Below are 18,182 nucleotides of genomic sequence, written 5' to 3'. Positions count from 1 at the left end.
AGAGCTTGTTCCTTTCTAAAATTAATTAATTGATGTTACTGAGTATTTATGCAAAGTGATTACAATCCTGTCAGTCAGGTTATGCTTCTGTCCCATAAGTTGGGTAATGCCACAGGCCTTATAAGCTTTGAGTAACGCATCTGTCTATGGGCCAGAAACTAAAGGAACAGTTTGTCTGATTCTGACTCAAATCACTGCCATTCATCCTTGAGTACTTATGAACATGGATGCTGAACCAGTTTCTGGGTCCCTTCCTTTTTATTTTTGTTATTTTATAGTTTGCCTTACAGGTACTATGCCACCTTCCTCTTCCTCACTCAGATACCCTAGCCATCCAACACAGCACCATGAAACTTAGTATCCACCACAGGAGAACATATAAGATATGGCATGTGAAGGCCTCAATTTCTTTCTCTTTTCTTTGGTAGATTGAATGGAATCAATAACAAGAGACTGTGCCTCTGAATTTTTCTTCTCCCAGGTCCTATAAACTGGAAATTCAGTACATTTTTTGAAGACCTGTAGATGCTATTAAAAAGAAAGAAAGAGAGAGAGACAGAAGGAAAGGAAGGAAGGAAGGAAAGAAAGAAGGAAAGAAGGGAAGAAGGAAAGATAGACAGAAAAAAGGAAGTATGAGAGTAAAATTCAAGCTTACATGTTGGTAATACATATTGGGAAGACACTGCTTATTTTATTTTTCAAAGAGAATCTGTCAATCCTTTACTATCAAGTGGGTCATCCATTCTCTGAAATTGACTTAAAAATAAACCCTGTCATTCCCTTCCAGTTATATGCTGAGTTTGGAATTAGCATTGTCCTTTGAAAACAGTCTTCCTTTTTGTCTATTCCCCATCACCTAAACTTAGCACTTCAGAGTCCTGCTCTTCTCTTAAACCTTTGGAATTCCAAGTCCTGTCAGTTCCACTTTTGTGCAAGGATTCTTGCCACTTTCTCTGCCATTCTCCTTAGCATTTGCTCTGGTTCATCATCCCTCACCCACACCTCTCCACTCACCCCCCTCACCTCCTTGTTTCATCCCACTGCCCAAGGACTCAGGTGTTTCTCTAATCAAGTGTTTGCCTCATTCCAAGTTGCTGCCAATGTGAAACTAGAAAGAGGCCCCAATTGGGCTCTTGCCAACCTAGGTTTTCATCTAACCTTCCTGACCTATTGCTCACATAAGTCCTATGCTAAACTCCTAAATGCCAGGTAAGTAATTCTACATACTAATTAATCTGTGGACCTGGATATAATACTTATATCAGCATTTTCCCCATTATTAGTAGGACTGTGTTCTTTCAGATCAATACCTCCATATTATACGTCTTTGGGGATCTATTGAGGGAAGTCATACAATATTTGTCTGTGTAAAAGAGAACTAGTTTTATAACACAGTGGTTGGGGCTTCAGTTTCAGAAACATAGTGAAACAATTCAAAAACTCACAACTAGACAAGTTTCAGAAATATTAAAGAGAAAGCCACTATAATTGAGTGTCAATGCTGAAAGAATTTACAGAAAACTTTTAGTTTAAATATCTAATAACAATACTTGCTCAGTTGTAATAAGCAAAGAAGATAGAATACAATAGCCTAAAGTGTTGAAAAAAGAGGCAAAATAAGAACTCTGAGGAGAATAAGTTCATGGTTTGTAAAAAATAATAATAATGAAAACAAAGTATAGATATAACACATGTATATGAAAAGTATCTTGAAGGATAAATAGCAAAAGCACTCTGGAGCATGGATGCTTTACTTAAAATATTTTCTGCCTTGATTTCACAACACTTTAACTTTAGGGAAATGTTTTCAAAATGGCTGGTACTGAGAGCCGTAAAATGGGACAAGAAGGAATTGGCAGAATGAAGGTTTCGCTGAGATCAGTGATGGGGTCACTGAAATGCAAAGGAGGAACTGAGAGTCAGTCCTCTCTGAGTTGCTATCATGTATCCCTGGATCAAAAAAAGTAGAAAAGATCCACCTCCTTCTGACACGCATGTTCCTTTCATCTATCCTATTGATTTTTCTACCATGCTGGGTGGAAATCCTGTAAGAAGCGTCATGCTGTTCCAACTCTGGAGGCCAAAGCGCCATGACTGGGTGGCAGCTTGCAGGAAGTGCATCAACTAAGGCTGAGGGCCGTCTCCTGGCTCACAGGTTTATGAACTGTGCCTGGGAAAGCATACTTTCAAGGTTTCTCTTCTAAGAAGTGCACTACCCTTTCCTCTTTCCTGCTCCTTCTCCTGCATCCCTTTGTTCAGACTCTAGCTAGGGTTCCTGCTGAGTGCTCTGTGCTTACTGATGTTCTCAGTAGAGGAAGCCTTGTCTATCAACGATCACCAGGCTATCCAGGGAGGAAGCATTTAGGAGCAGGAGGGGCCCTGTGTCCCTGAACTCATGAGTAAAGAGTGACCGTTCTGGTCTTATTAGGCTTTTCTTCCATCTAGACCATTCAGGCCATGGTGGCTTCACCTTATTCCCATAGGCAGGACATCAAAAGGGGTGGGGGTAGACAGGCTGATCTTAATTCTCAATGTTCAGGAAGAAGGCATGCCTATGGTCTTATATATATTCCTATCTAGGTATAAATTATTCTTATCAATTTATGCAGCGATTAGTTTTTCGGGACCTATTATGTGCCAGGAGAATTTTTTCCTTTTTTATACAAAGATAATGTTGGATTTTATCATCCTAATATCAACACTGATCTTTACCAGGGAGCTTAGTTTGGGTCTTCCTATCTTATTGGGCAAAAGGATTCTCTCTCTTTCCTCCAAATTTAATTGTTACTTTGTCATAAATGCATGTGGGGTGCATCATGACATGCACAATATTGTAGATCTCATGTGTGATTGGAAGGAAGAACACAGGGTTAGGGCCAACATATCCAAGTTCAAATCTCAGCCTTGTTAATAATTGGATATTCTGAAGGAAATATTGCACCTGGCTAAACTTCATTTTTCCTTATACAAAGTCTGATTTTGAGAACTGACATGTTATCATTATTATCACTAGGCAACTTAGTATTTAATATGTTTTCTAAATATATGAGGGTTAAAAATAATAATCCTCTTTTCTCTCATCTGCTAAACGATGAATTCATTAAGGACCAAGATTTTTCCTTCTACCTCCTTATCTCTCTGTGTAGACTATAATAATTGCAGTAGCAAAACTTGTAGATTTGCATACATAAACACACACAAGTGCTTGTGTTCATCAAATATACACACACATATACAGGCACATATCAACTCATGAACATGTACAGGTTAAAATTCATTAAGTAGATCTCATTTGTTATATTAACAGCCACTAGAGATGACCTCGGCCTTTCTATCTATCTTGCAAACATTAGAGTCTCAAAGACATGGAAGTATATACTTTGAGGAGAAAAATTTGAGACATTTTAGATGGCAAAGGATTTTTCTTTCTTTTTTTACTCTTCATATCAAGGGTTTCCATTCATTATGTCAATTTATGAGTACAATGATCAATGTTAGCCCTTCCATTATCCTTCCCCCATTTATCCTAACCCCACTCTTCCCTTCAAGTTACCTGGTTCACTTTGACTATCTTCATCTACTCATCCTTTCTCCATTAGTCTGCTGAGGCATAGATTTTTATTATACTGTTTATTTGCTCTCAGCTGACCAACCTAAGTAGTACGGACATCCATGGTAGTAGAGGAATTGAAATAAAGACCAAATGACTGTACCCTACACTGCCCTCACAGCGAGCTTGCCAAGCATGGATGATGCTGACAGCTCCTTCACACATTTCAGAAAATGAGATCCTTGAGGGAAAAAAAAATCAGTTTACCCCACCCCTTTTTTTCCCTTTCAGTCGCCGACTCTTCTTAAGTCCTCCCTTACCCTCCCAGACATTCTTGTCTGTGACTCAGCCTCCTATCTTCTGAGCTGAACCCTGTGTAGTTTGTAAAGAGCAGACTGCGGAGACAAGAGGTCATCCTGGAGATGGCACCACAAGGCTGCGCTTCCCACTGCTAGCACCTGCACTAGGAGAGCTAGATGAGAGCAGTTTCATTATCCTGAGATGCTTGATGTTTCCTCTTTTCATCCCGTTCCTGATCTCCACAGGAGTACTGTTTTCCAACCCACTTGTTCTTTCCTCCACATCCTAAACTTTCCTTATGATTAGCAAATTAACTAATTAATCTTAATGTCCCCAACCCTGGGGTGTGAGCCCTATGCGCTCTGCAGCCTGCATTTGCTAATGGTCATCAGTGGCTTCTGTTCCCTTATTTTGATGATTTCTTGCCCTCTTAGGCTGCTGCCTTTTTGTTGTTGAACAACAGAGATTCTCCCCACTGCCACCGAAAATTCTTGTGATGACAGAGTGCAAGCCATTGCTGTGAATACAGTGAAAAGACCAAGTGGGAGAGGGGTATGCTCCTCATCCTCCTGGGTATATCTTCCTAAGTTGTACTTACTGGATACTCAAGGATATTGATTTGATGCTTGTTATCACATTTCACTTCAAATTCAACAGCTTCTGGAGAGTTTCGTCATGTTTTCAGAATTGCTTCCTTGTCTATTGAATCATGATCTACCCTGAGTATTGCCTTTTAATCAATAAGAAATGGTGCATGGTGGTCAAGGATGACAGTCCTGCAGTCAGAACACTTTTGCTGGAATCTTATTTTAAGGAGCATGAGGGGAGCTGTTCTACTTCATCATGTCTCCAAATAGTCATTAGCAAAATATCATAAGACTATCTTCAAATTCTTGTCGGAATTAAAATTAATTAGGTTGGGTATGTGATATATGGTGAATAAATGGTAGCTGCTGTTAGAAAGAAAATGCAGAGATGATTGTGACTGCTCAATTCCAGCAACTAGGTAGTAGAGAGTGGGAGAATCATAGTTTGAGGCCAGCCCACACAATAACATTATCTAGACCCTCCTCCCCCATCTCAAGTAATGGGCTGGATATGGTGCTTCATTTGAACTAAAATAGGATTGCAATGTTGGCCCACCTGGGCAGAAATTTAAGACCTTATCTAAAAAATTTTCAAAAAGGTCTGGGTTGTGGCTCAAATGATAGAATACCTGCCAAGTAAGCATAAGGCCCTGTCTCCTCCAGTACAGAAAGAGAGGTAGGGGGTAGAGGAATGGGAAGAGGGGGAGGAGAAGGGAGGAGGAAGAAGAAGAGGAGGAGGAGGGGGAATTTGGATATTAATTTCGGAAACATAGTGATACCATTTCAGATCAGTTCAATGATTTGCATTTTCAGTAGCAATTTTAAGGTGTCTGTGTACTTTCCTTTTCTGTTGCACCAGAATCAGGACTGATGAATAGAATCTGAGTTTCTTGTTTTAGTTTAAGGTCTCAGTTAGACCAACTAGTTAATACTGAGTTATTTTTAAAGCTCAGTTAATTCTGCGTTATTTTCATTCCTAGTCACAAAGTTATAGGAAACAATCCTTGTTCTCAAGGGGCTTGGGGGTGCTTGGGTAAGACAGCAAATGGAACTTTTATCAAAGTACACAGAAGGGTTTTGTTTCTACATAGTTATTCAAAAGAATAGCTATAGCCAAGGAGGTTTGGAGTCCAAGGTGACATGGCTACCAGTCTAGAAGGAAAGATAGGCATGAATTTGGGAAGAGAAGAGCAAGGACACAGTAAACCTAGCAGCCCCTTTGCAGCTGCCTTTCCTCTCCCCCAGCCTAGTGCCTTCAGAAGGTAATGTCTGCTCCTACTTCTCTCCTATTCTCCAAACCTTACATTTACTCCTTTGTGGTCAATTCTAACACAAGCCATACAGACACTCTGAGAAATATAGACACAGCTTAGCCCATCTGGTGCAGTATAAAGTCATCTCAATATCCCCTACAAAAGAATGTCACCTGGGTATGCTTCATACAATATATAACTTCCAAATACACACAAACAAAATTCTGCCATAACTTAGAATGATGGGATCTTCCCCAGACACAATGTGAAACATAATATCTCCCTCCCCCCAAAACATGAGAAATTTTGAATATATCTGTTATTTATAATATTTCTATTGTTTGAGCCATACTGAATTTTACTACATTCTATTGCAAAATGCACTCACATGTAAGGTAAAGTAATATTAACATGGCTTATGGCTCAACACAGGGCTGTGGAAGAGAGGAAAAAGAAAGGGAAAAAAATCACATGAATATCACACACACACACACACACACACACACACAGGCACATACAGATGGGAAGACATTGACTAAAGACTTCATGCACTGAGTGACACATGTCACATAGTGTCAAATTTAACTTTTAATCAAATGCAGATAACTCATTATCTTATGCATCAGCAAAATTGTCTCTAACGTATAGCATTATGATAATCATAAGATACCTAGTGACCAAAGAGATGTTAAATTTTAAAAAGTGCCCATTTGGGGATAGATAAAATACTTGGAGTTCTCTCAATACATCTTTGCTTAGTGGTTAAAATAAAGAATGGATGTGGGGAATGAGGTAGCCCTTGATATTTATTGTCTTAGTATGTAATTAACAAGGTGTTAGGTGACAGATTCAAGACAGAACATCCCAAACTACCCCAGAGCTTGCCTCATTTGAGTGTGGGGAAGCAAAGCCAAGGTGGACAAAGGAACATCCCCAAAGCAAGTGTGGTGAAACCCATGTGGGTGATCTCCTGAATGTATTTGTGCGTCGGGATCTCAAGACTTGGGGAGATCACAGAAACCATTCCCTCTGACCTTCCAGGACTTGTAAGACCTGCTTCTAAAACTTGCTAGAAAACTGAATGGGAAGAGCCTTCTGGAAGGAGAATGGAACTTTGTCAATCAGGATCTATCTTCCTCAAAAGAGAATAACTAGAGAAAATGGACCTGTCCTCTTGTTTTTTATTGTTGGCTCTGACACTTAAAGCATCAACACCTCTACACAGAACAATTCCATAATTTAGAGGAAGCTGTCAAGGCTTTCACAGGCATGGCAAGATGTGCCCCAGGGTGGGGGCCAAACCTGCATTTACTAGATTTATGGGAAGGGGTTTTACATGACTGCCCAAGTTTAAGGCAGATAAATCCCAGAAGACAAATACTACCAATAATTGAATTACACAGCCATTATCATGTACTGAGCAGAGCAACTTTATGACTCTATTGTGACAAGATGAAACTTGTTAGAATATTTATGTGCCTGAGATCGTTTGTGCATTGCCAGCTCAGAGAACAAACCAGCTCTTCCGTGTGGCTCCTATGAGCGCTTACTTTTCCTGAGCAATTCAGGAGGAAAGGAAACCAAGATGGCTGGCTGAGAGGTATCCCAAGCAGACAGAGCTTACAGCCCTCTAAGTGCAAACCTTGCTTTTGACCTTTGCGTTTCAGCAGCTCCTGAGCTCAGCAGGTTTATGCCATCTCCGAATTTATGCTGTTCTGGATCAACCAGCCAAACTCACACATGCATAAGAATTCTGTCTATGAGCATTGCTTTGCACTTGTGAACAAATTGTAAGGAAGCATAAGCCAGTAATCAAACATATTGCCTTAACTTTACCACTTTTCTTTTTTTTTTCTTCGTCATTTCTTTTCCTTTTGGAGATAGAATAAGTCTCTCACGATGTGTCCCAGGCTGCCCTGCACTTGGTTACATTTTTGAAAAATAAGATAACTTTATTTTTATGGATGTTGAAATTATAAATGAGAAATGCTGAAATAACGCATTTAAAAAAATAGCTTTATAGAATGAATGGCAAGAAGGGCAAGTCATTCTGTATGATAACATCAAATTATAAAATACGCATATTTTTCTATTTATACCAATCTGATCATTCAGGATAGTCCTATGAAATTTATGTCTAGTTACCTATGCCATTGCTTTTAATTTTCAGATAATTTTAGAATTAAGAAAAATTGCAAAAATATTAAGAGATTACCACATACTCTGTGCCCAGCTTTACTCTGTGAGTGAAAAAGAGACAGACAGAGAGACACAGAAAGAGATAGAGAGAGATGCTGCAGGTATCTCTCCTGCTTGCCAACCAAGCCGTCTACGACTTGAGCCATGCCCAGTTACCTCATGTGATGTGAATACCTTGGATCTCCATGGTTCAATTTGCACAACTAGGAAATTGACACTAGTAGAATACAACCAAAACTGAAAAAGAAACTTTTCCTTGATTACCTTCAGATTTTCTGCTAAGGTATTTTCTTGTAATCTAGGATCTAATCCAGAACTTCCCTTTACATCTGCTTGTCATAGATCTTTTTTGCCTCCTTAAATCTATGACAATTCCATAGACTTTTTCTGCTTCTGATGACCTGGACAAGTTTGAAGAGCACCAGTCAGGCCTATTGTAGAATGATCATTTCTTTCTTTTCTTTTTCTTTTTTGCCAATCCTGGGGTTTGAACTCAGGGCCTGGACACTATCCCTGAGCTGCTTTTGCTCAAGGCTAGCACTCTACTACTTGAGCCTCAGCACCACTTGCAGTTTTTTCTATTTATGTAGTTCTGAGGAATCAAACCCAGGGCCTCATACATGTGAGGCAAGCACTTTACCACTGAGCCACATTCCCAGCCCTAGGATGATCATTTCTAATGATTACTAGGTTATCAGTTGTTGGAGAGGAGAGGCTAGAAGTGATTTGCCTTCCACATCATATCAAGGATGACAGGGTATGAAGATGTCTTGTTACTGCGGTGGTTAACTTTGGTCATTTGTCTAAGATGATGTCTACCAGGTTTCTCCAATACAATGGTTCTGTTTCTCTAAGTTTTTCCATCCAGTTGGCAGTCAAAGGAAGGGAAATTAAACTCCAACTCCTGAAAAGAGGAAAATTAAGCATTGTGTGAACATTTGTGAGAATTATCATGATAATTAATAAATATTTTGGAAGATATATTTGAGGCTCCATATTTTAGCTACTCACTTTAAAACCAATTTACTCACCTGTACCAATAGCTAATTTGGTGGTGTTCCAAGATTCTCTTTATTTTCTTCTCTTTATTTTGTTCACTTCTATTTTTATTAACTTGTATTCTTTTGCAATGATTTTTTGTGATATTGCTTAGTTGCTCAGACAATGTACTATTCAGAACAGATGGCCTACAAGCCCAGTTCTGGATTATGTTTTGTTTCTTTACTACTGATTCTATTTCCCTTCCGGCATCTCTGTGCCCTGGCTCTAAGCTGGAGGCCAAATGATCCCAGTTAGGCTTTACTGCACCATTGATACACCACCTGATAATTATGGGCAAGATTCCCTGGCTTAAAAAAAATGCTTTATTCCCTATGACCGATTTGCTTGATTCAGAGGTGTGGAATTCACCAGTACTTTTGGACTCTCCTCCTACCATTTGGTTAAATATCTTCCCCCCTCCCTTGTCCTTTCCTCTCCTCTCTTCCTCTCCTCTGTCCTCCCCCTCCTCTCCTCCCCTCTGTATCCTTCCCTCCCCCTCCCATTTTCTCTCTTTCTCTCTTTCTTATACACACAATGTGTATAAGTGGAGCTGCACTTCATTTCTTTATCCACTGTCCTAGCCAAGGTTGAAAAGGAAAACTTCAGTTGTATTCTCCCCTAAAAACAAAAACATAGCTCTATGCAGAAAAATGATTTTAAGCAATTCTGTAAATTCTCCAAACCAGGTCACTTTTAAATTGACCATTGAAAACATGTCTAATTACAGAACAGGAAGTGAATGAACATCCTTGTAAAGTGACCACAAATGTGAACAAGCAGTTTATAAAAGAAAAAGAGCAAAAGGGCAATTAGCATAAAATATTTAATCTCACTAATAGGAAATAAAACTTGAAGCAAAAGGGCACTACTCATTAACCTATCAAATGTATAGAAGCTGTTGAGAAGATGCCATATAGACTTGCTGAGAGGTAGGAAGTAGAAAGAATTACATGTTGTTCCCAGCAATGTCATTTATATCAGCTTTCGAGAAGACACACAATATATATCACAAAGGGTAAACCAATAGCCCATTTCTGATTATCAATATTCTCTCATTTAATAATGTATATGCTAATGTTATATTTCAGAAGTACTGAGGAAATGTAAACATCTATCTGTATTATCTATAAATGCGAAAACTTACACACTATCCATACCCTGTGGTCAGTAAATTGGTAAATTGGAGAATATTGTACAGTTGGCAAAATTGCACTTGATGCTTTATTATAATGAATGATAGGATGCAGAATTTGCAACAAAAATGAGAGGAATGACTACTTAAAAATAGAAAAATATGAAAGGCCCAAGAGCAGACTGCTAAAAGTGGTCATTTATAGCTGGACGGATTGAGTGATAGTTTTATTTTCCTATTTGTATTTTGGTAGACCTAGCAATCTATTTTAAATGAACATATATTACTTAAGAATCAATTTTTAAAACAGGGCTCTTTCCATATTTTATAGCAATGATAATCATAATGGTAATCACATGCAAGTGGTGTGGGGTTTGGAGTAGACAGATAACAGGAAGTCACTGTAGCTGCCCGGGAACAGCTAGGGGGCAGAGCCACAGAACTCCTCCTCTGTCCTCCTGGGGTCCCCTTCAAGTTTCTGTTCCCTTCATCTGGACCTCTTATTCTTATATCCACTCTTTGTACTTAAAAAAAATTCCTCTTCCTGTCTTTTCTCTTTTCTTTCACTGAGATGTGTGAAATCTCATCTTTAGGAATTCACATTTATAGTGAATATTGATTTTTTAAAAAATCAGTGATAAATTAAAACGTTTTTTATTTTTCCCTGTTATCATACCGGGCTTATTTTGCCAAGCACTTAGTGTGAGTTCTAAAGCACACTGGAAAGGCCTTTAAAGTCTTTTCACAAAGAACCTCCCAGTCTTTGCTGGGTGCCAACTCCTTTCACACCTTGTACTCAGAACTCCAGAAATTCTTCGTGAATAAACAAAGTGCTAAGAAGAATAGCTGCCATTTGACACTACAAGAACTTTTATCTTCATGATGGAGATAAATCTAATTTCCTTCTATATCTAACCCAATTCTATCTTTTCTGCCTTCCAGGTTTCACTGAATAGATCTCTTTCCCATATAAATTGAGATTATTGTGAGCAAAACACTCCTAGGATATTTTTATAAGAAATACCAACTTGTGGCAATAATGCAAGAGAAGACTTCTGCACCGTCTTTGGCTAGTGTGGAGGAAGGACTACAAGGATGGTTAATCCACCCAAGCAGAAACTGACATTGTGTTTGTGAGACATATCATAATTTATTAGATATTTTACATGTACCTGTAGAGAAGGTGCCTTCAAATTTTGAAACCATCCTGCTTGAAGATGTTTTGTGTCTTTCCTTTTTCAATTTGTGAGATGGTGCACTCCAGGTATAGTTCATGTGGCCAGCTAGACATCCCTCCCTCACTTCCAGAGCATTGTGATTACCAGTTTATATCACCATACTTGAGGCCTAAATTTGCAGAAATTAATGTACAACTGGTTATGAGCTTTAAAACATAGACACCAATCATACAATTAATAGATGGAACCTAGTCATTGGCCAACATCCTAGGACAACAGATTTTTGTAGGGTTTTTATAATGTAGTTAAATTCCTTTTAGTGTGTGTACTATATTACCATGCAGCTTTCTACAAATAAAATGTAATTACTACCTGTGATATAACCTATAAATGTCTATTATACATATATATTTAATTTCCCTATCATCCCTATATAAAGGTAAGCTTCATGAGATGCAGGGATTTTCCTCTGTTATTTGTTTTTAAACCCTAACACCTACATCTCCATCTAACATGTTACAGGCATTCATTAAACTTTATTTATTCATTCATTTGTCCATTTAGTGGTAACTCAGGTCAGCCATGTATTCTGCATGGTTTTATGAGGGTATCCAAGAACCCTCATCTTAGAGCAGTTGTCTTTCTAGTGTGTCACTTGTACTAACACCAGCACCCAGTAGTGTTCAGAGTGGTTCACCGTGGTATCAAGAGAAGACAGTAGAATGTCCAATTGCTTTTCTCCTATTTTAGTTTCTGCTTTATGTATTTTTTCCTAAAATCAATACACAAATACTCTAGTGCTTTCTCCAACTTATAACTAATAATCTAGCACATATTGGGTGTGTGTTAATTTACTCCTTTTCTTTAGGATATTCAGACAAAAAAAGAAATCAGAGATATCTGTCTCAGACATAAGAGAACTATATTCCCTTGGAATATAATATACATGGAAGAGGTATCTCCAGAAGCAAAATTCCCAGCCTCAGTTCCTTTAAATTTATATCTGCCCTACTATGACATTGTAGATCTTTAGTGAAAGAAAGGGGGTGACCAAGGGGTCCTTGTCTTTCCTGGTCTTCTTTCAATATCTCCTTTTCTGTCCCAGCTGGAACCCCAACTTTCCACACTCTTTTCTGAACTTAACATCAAAATAGACACAGCCCTTCTGGTCACTTTGGCTCTGTTTTCCTGGCACAGCTTGTTTGCAATGTTAGTTTTTCTAGTGCAGGGCCAGAGTGTATGTGTTCTGGCATTTGAGAGGTTTCTAGCTTTCCCTTTGCCTCTCATCCCTTCTCTCCTAGTCCCTTTCTGTTTATACACATTGACTATGTGTCCCCATAGCTTGAAATGTTTTGTTTTTACTGAAAGAACAGAACTATGACTGTTGACTATAAGAGTATCCTATTATGTGCACTTTCTTTGTAGAGACTTAGTCATTATTGATGGAGATTAATGATCTCTTTGTCATCCACAATCCTGGAACTCTCAAAAGGGAAGACCAAATACACACCATGTGTATTTCCAGTGGATTGTCTTTCCATTTATGTTCCTTTTTTTTTTTTGCTTTAGATTCACCAATAGATAATAGCTGAGTAAATTTGGATATTTTTATTTAATAGAGTGCAATAAATTTTATTTAACACAACTGTAACTTAGAGATTTATTCCATCAGTTTTATGTTCCGATATGAAACCATGCTCTTATTATCAAGTAAAATTAACAAGATAGTAAAAGTATATCGGGTATGATATCACTAAAATATAAGACAATTAAAAATCCTTAAGTAAAGTATTTTAAACTCTTAGTTGAATATACTCTTTGATCATTTAAAATCAATTTCTCCACATTTCACTGGCACTGAAATCTGTTTGAGAGTCAGGTGTGTTGGCTTGAGCCTGGCCCATCCTATCTCTCTATACCTCGACATCCCTATATAGGTTACAGCGAAAGAAAAGAAAGGAAAGGGGAATATAAGTGGAGGGACACAAACTCACGCAGTTAGAAGAAGAGAAAGGGGAGAAGCAGTAGAGAGGCACAGAAGCTTCATCTTGGCCTAATTAAACATGGTTACTGTGCTTCTCCAGGGATGTAGTATTTCTTTCTTGCACCGCTCTTCTAGCTTTCAGCTTCATTTCCACCAAGAACTTTGTGCAAGAAGCACCCTCACCTCCTCAATAGACTCCTAAGCTGTTTGTGTTCATTCAGCACTGGGTGTCCCTTCTTCCTTTTCTCCCTTGTGTACACGGAATCATGATTACATAAACACACATGTGCACTCACACACATGCACACACACTTCACATTGTGGCAAACAATATGTAAATAAACAGACTCCAGGCTTGGGGAGTAAGGATGACAAAATGCTGCAGAACTTGAACCTGGAGCACTTACAGTGGTTGGCTATACTGGTTCTCTGCAGGGCATTAACCAGGCAGAAAACTGACAATCATGATCATCTTTAATTGCCATCTATTTGTTTGTCATCTACTAATTTGTTATTCATAGGAGGTAACTTGGGTGCTGGAAAAACAGTGGGGTTGGGTGAGAAGTAGAAGAAAAGCAAAAAGCAGGCTTGTTCCTTAGGCAAAATAGAGGTGATAAAATAAACAACAGCTTTAGAATGCTTTTTATCTGCTCTAAACCATTTGCCCTTGGATAGTCAACAGGAGAGACTTCAGGCTGAGCTCCTCTGTTCAAGAATAAAATCCTAGATGTTAGCTAGGGTTTTTCCTCCTGCCTTGTTGGAAGAGGAGGCAGGTAAAGAGGAAACTCGTGGCAGTCGATGAGGAAAATCAGAATCTAGCCGTTAATGAATACCTGTAGGTATTTTCTCTCTTCTTTGGGTGACAGACAGGAATTCTTGCTTCAGTGTCTAGTTTCTGGAGACCTCCTGTGGGCTCATGCATGCTCCATCAAATTCAAAGCGAAGGAAGGCAGAGTCTCCATCCTTTTAGCCTCTGCTCTTCTGTACAACCCTCTTTGTGCTGACACGTGCCATGAGCTGTGATTCAAAAATCTGACTAAGCAGGTGCTATCTGGTCATGGTGTTTTCCTTTTAGTACTTTCTCTACAGTTCTCTACATCAGCGCATTTAGTGGCTCTGCTACCTTCATTGGGCACCATATTAAATTGGTATAAACTCAGACAAATGCCGGTAGAAGGATAAGCTAGCAACATTTCTGAGTGGCTCTGAAGAAACTATCTGCAAAGGCTCTATCGGGCTGATTGTGTTTCAGAAGGCTGATGTTGCTTATTAAAAAGCACTGTGCAATCCTGTAGTGTTAGAGCATGCTATTGCAATCTGGGTTTAGTTTTCTTCAAATTCCTCCCTTTAATAAGGCTTACTTTTTTTCCCTAAGATGGCATATTGGGGCAAGCATCGGTTCAAGATAGTGAAGCATAGAAGCACCAGGCTTTGTCTTGTTTTCATCCATCTATCAGGTTTGGCAGTGTCTTCGTGATATCCCTTCCTAGCAAGACCCACATATAGACTAGAAATGAGTTCTTCACTTTAGCTATCGATACATTGAACTGCCTTAACATCCTGTGGTGCCATGCAGTGTTTAAGATCAAATATAAAACCTTACCATAAGGAACAACGGTGTCTCATGACTGGATGTCCATTAACTTGTCATTTTATCTTCCACTGCTCTGCTTTGAAAGCACAAAATTCAATCTATCAATGCCCATACAGAGCACCCTGGTCTGCTCATGAGACCTAGACCTTAGTAACTGTAATTTATATTGAAATTGAATGATTTTTCTCTCACTCTTTACTGATTCTATGGTTGTGTATCCCAGAAGATAACATCTATTTGCTCTAAAGATTTCTGGAAGTTTCTTCTCTCCCAGAGCAGGTACTTGAAGGTAGAAAGTTATTCTTCTATCTTTGAAAAGCACTCAAGCTATTCATGCCTCACTTCATTGGTTGGCTGTAGCTTCTCTTGATGTAAGCTGTCAAGATAAAACAATCTGTACCCCCTATTCTTATGATGTAATAGGAATGTAGGGTGTTTTGCTAAATAAGTAGGTAAATAAATCAATCAATGAATGAATTATAAGTACTTACTGAATTTGCTATTTGAACTACTGACTCAAATAGGTTGAGTCTTAGTTTTTCGTCTATTGACATGATAAATAATTAGTTTGATACATCTTTATTGTACTATACTATTTATTTCAACCCTTTTTATTATGGGAAGTATGGACATGTTTCTAGAAGTCTAAAGGGATGACTAGATTGGATTGAGTGACAAACCTGTAGAAAGACAAGATTCAGCCTCGGTTATTAACAGCTGAACACTTTTTGGTATGAATTATGAAAGCCAGGAGAGTGAAAAAATTTCAGGCAGACTTACCAGTAGATGCGTAGAGGAACACCTCCCTTCCCTTCCGTGAAATTCAGTTTGAGAAAGGTAATGATTTTTCAAGTTAAACTGAAAAGCAATATAAAAATATGTGATCGATGGCTATATATTGCCTTTTTCTATAATTTAACGTTTCTGGACTAAATTTTTCATCTTTTTAAAATAGATTTTTTTGCTGAATTCTAGAAATAAATAACCCCACATATTGGAAATCATAGCTAAGATTGGCTGGAGTAAATATATTGTCCATACATTATTAGAGAAACCTGTTTCTCTGTTTTGCTGACAAGACATTCCTCTGAGAGTTGAGTGGAGTACCTAGCAAACGATGACTCTGATGTTTCACATGGTGATTTCAAGACATAAAACGACAGTGTCCAATCCTGTACCAAAATCAGATTTATGAACAGGATTGGATAGCTGCTCAAAGCCAGTCCTGAGATCTCACTCTACAAGTAAGACCATCAAGAGTTCCTTGTGGATTCAATCTGAGCTTAAAACACATAACAAACTAATTACTGAATTTTATAATCCTAACTAAAATGTTGGAAGTATTTGGGATAGAGTATTGCCACCAGGTGATCATCTGCTTTGATGTGATTCTCTAAGGTGGCCAAGAAATGTCAAAGCCATTAAATCTATCACAAAGATAGACATTTAGCTGTTTGCCCTCAGCAATTCATAATTCCCCAGGGCAACAGAAAAAGGCAGCAATAATTCCGCATCATCTGTAACTGCCAGAAAGATCTAAGAACCCTAGGTCTAAGGTTGAGCACATCTCAGAAAAGTTGCTGGAAAGGCTGATGTTAGTCTTCAGGATTAAATCTTTTATTTTGTTGTTGTAATTGTTTTCAACTAGAGATGAAAGAGAATTTACGAATTATAAGGAGTATGGTTAATCAAGTCGATTTTTGAAAAACAATGGACTCTTATTTTGCTACTATATCTTTCCCTTATTTGATAAGAAGGAAATGTTACTTGGAATAACTTCTGTCCATAGATATGAAACATAGGACATAAGAAATGTCTGTGACTCTTGGTTTGGGGCTAGGAACAAATGAAAAGATCCAGCTGGAAGGCCAGGCACTCTGTGGCTCATGCCTATAATACTAAAACCTTCTCTGGAACTGAGATCTGAGGACCTTGGCGGGAAGCCAGTCAAGGCAAGAAAATCTGTAATTCTTATCTACAATTAACCAGGAAAGAGCCAGACGTAAAGCTGTGGCTCAAGTGGTAAAGTGCTAGCTAGTGCTGAACCAAAAGTTCAAGGACAGCACCCAGGCCCTGGATTCCAGCCCCAGTTTTGGCAAAATAAAACAAACAAACACAACAACAAAACAAAAAAACCTACTAATATCTTAAAGATACATGTTGTTGTTACTTTAAGCTGGAGAGCAATAGAACTAGTGAAGTCTCAGTTTCTTAGAGATGAAAAAAATCAAGTCAAATAGGAATAGAATGGGAAATGCTGGTGAAATAATAGTTAATTCACTTATTTCAAAGAGTTTGCACACCTTTATAGCTTTCTTTCTCTCTTTTACTCTTCCTCTCATTTTCCTCATTTCTTATCTTTCCTTTAATCGTAAGGGAAGCTTCATTTCTTCCTTTCACATTAGACCAAAAAGTATGAATACAAAATGTTTAGTATAAGCTCTTTTGGTAGCTTTATTTGTTGCATGGTGTGTGTGTGTGTGTGTGTGTGTGTGTGTAAAGAAGCAATCACTTTAACATTTGGAGAATCACAAAAAAAAAAACTTACTCCTAGTAAACTGTGATAAGTATCTTACAATGTTTATATCAAAATAAATCTTCACTGATAGCAGTAAATGCTTCCCTTGCTGAAAATAGGGCACATTTACCAGAAGCAAATTTCAATTGTGTCTTAAAATAAGAGTTCAAGAGCCTAGGTAAAGCTAGAGCAGAACATTTCAGAATGACAATCTAAACCCTACAGAGGCTCACAGAGCGGTAAGGAAATGGATGTGGCATTTCTGAAACAGCAGAGTCTTTGAGTGTGGCAGGCGAAGGAGCAGAAGAAGGGAGATAGAGCTTGTCACCCACTGCCTTGGGAACTATGTGAATAAGTTCTAACCATGATGTGTCTTCCTACAGACTGCATGACTGTGCTGAATGGCCAGAGACAGGCAGAAGGAAGAGACTGGAGCCATTTCACTAGAATCCAAATGGAAATGGAACCAATCAATGTTCTGATACATTTGATTGAAGTGCAGAAAGCCCCAGCTTTAATCCTGCATATTAAAATTTTAGATATAGAGGATGATGTTGTTCCTCATTGCTTATTTATTTAATGGAATAATCACTTCTGTTTCGTATAGTTCACTGTAAAGTCATACAAAATAAGTTGTGCTTCCAAGGAATGTTAGAGAGACTGTGATTGTGCTTATGCATATGGGTTCAGGATAGAGCAGAAAGCAAGAGACAGATGCATTTTGGGGGGTCACATTGATTCCACAGGTAAATAATGGTCATCCTGACCTGGTTAGATCGCTTGGTTCATTCACAAATCACAGGGCAGAGGTGGCTATTACTGCAAATTTCAAGTGAAAACTTTAAT

The 18,182-nt window shown here is 38.4% G+C and overlaps 1 protein-coding gene across 1 annotated transcript in view; it reads left to right on the top strand.

Moving 5' to 3' along the window:
* Sorcs1 (sortilin-related VPS10 domain containing receptor 1) overlaps positions 1-18,182 on the top strand; it is a 481,478-nt gene that overhangs the window by 338,365 nt on the left and 124,931 nt on the right. The window lies entirely within an intron of this gene.

Source organism: Dipodomys ordii, unplaced genomic scaffold, assembly GCF_000151885.1.
Source record: "Dipodomys ordii isolate 6190 unplaced genomic scaffold, Dord_2.0 Scaffold36, whole genome shotgun sequence".
NCBI lineage: Eukaryota > Metazoa > Chordata > Mammalia > Rodentia > Heteromyidae > Dipodomys > Dipodomys ordii.
Note: the sequence above shows the minus strand (reverse complement) of the source record. Positions and strands in the feature narration are given on the sequence as shown.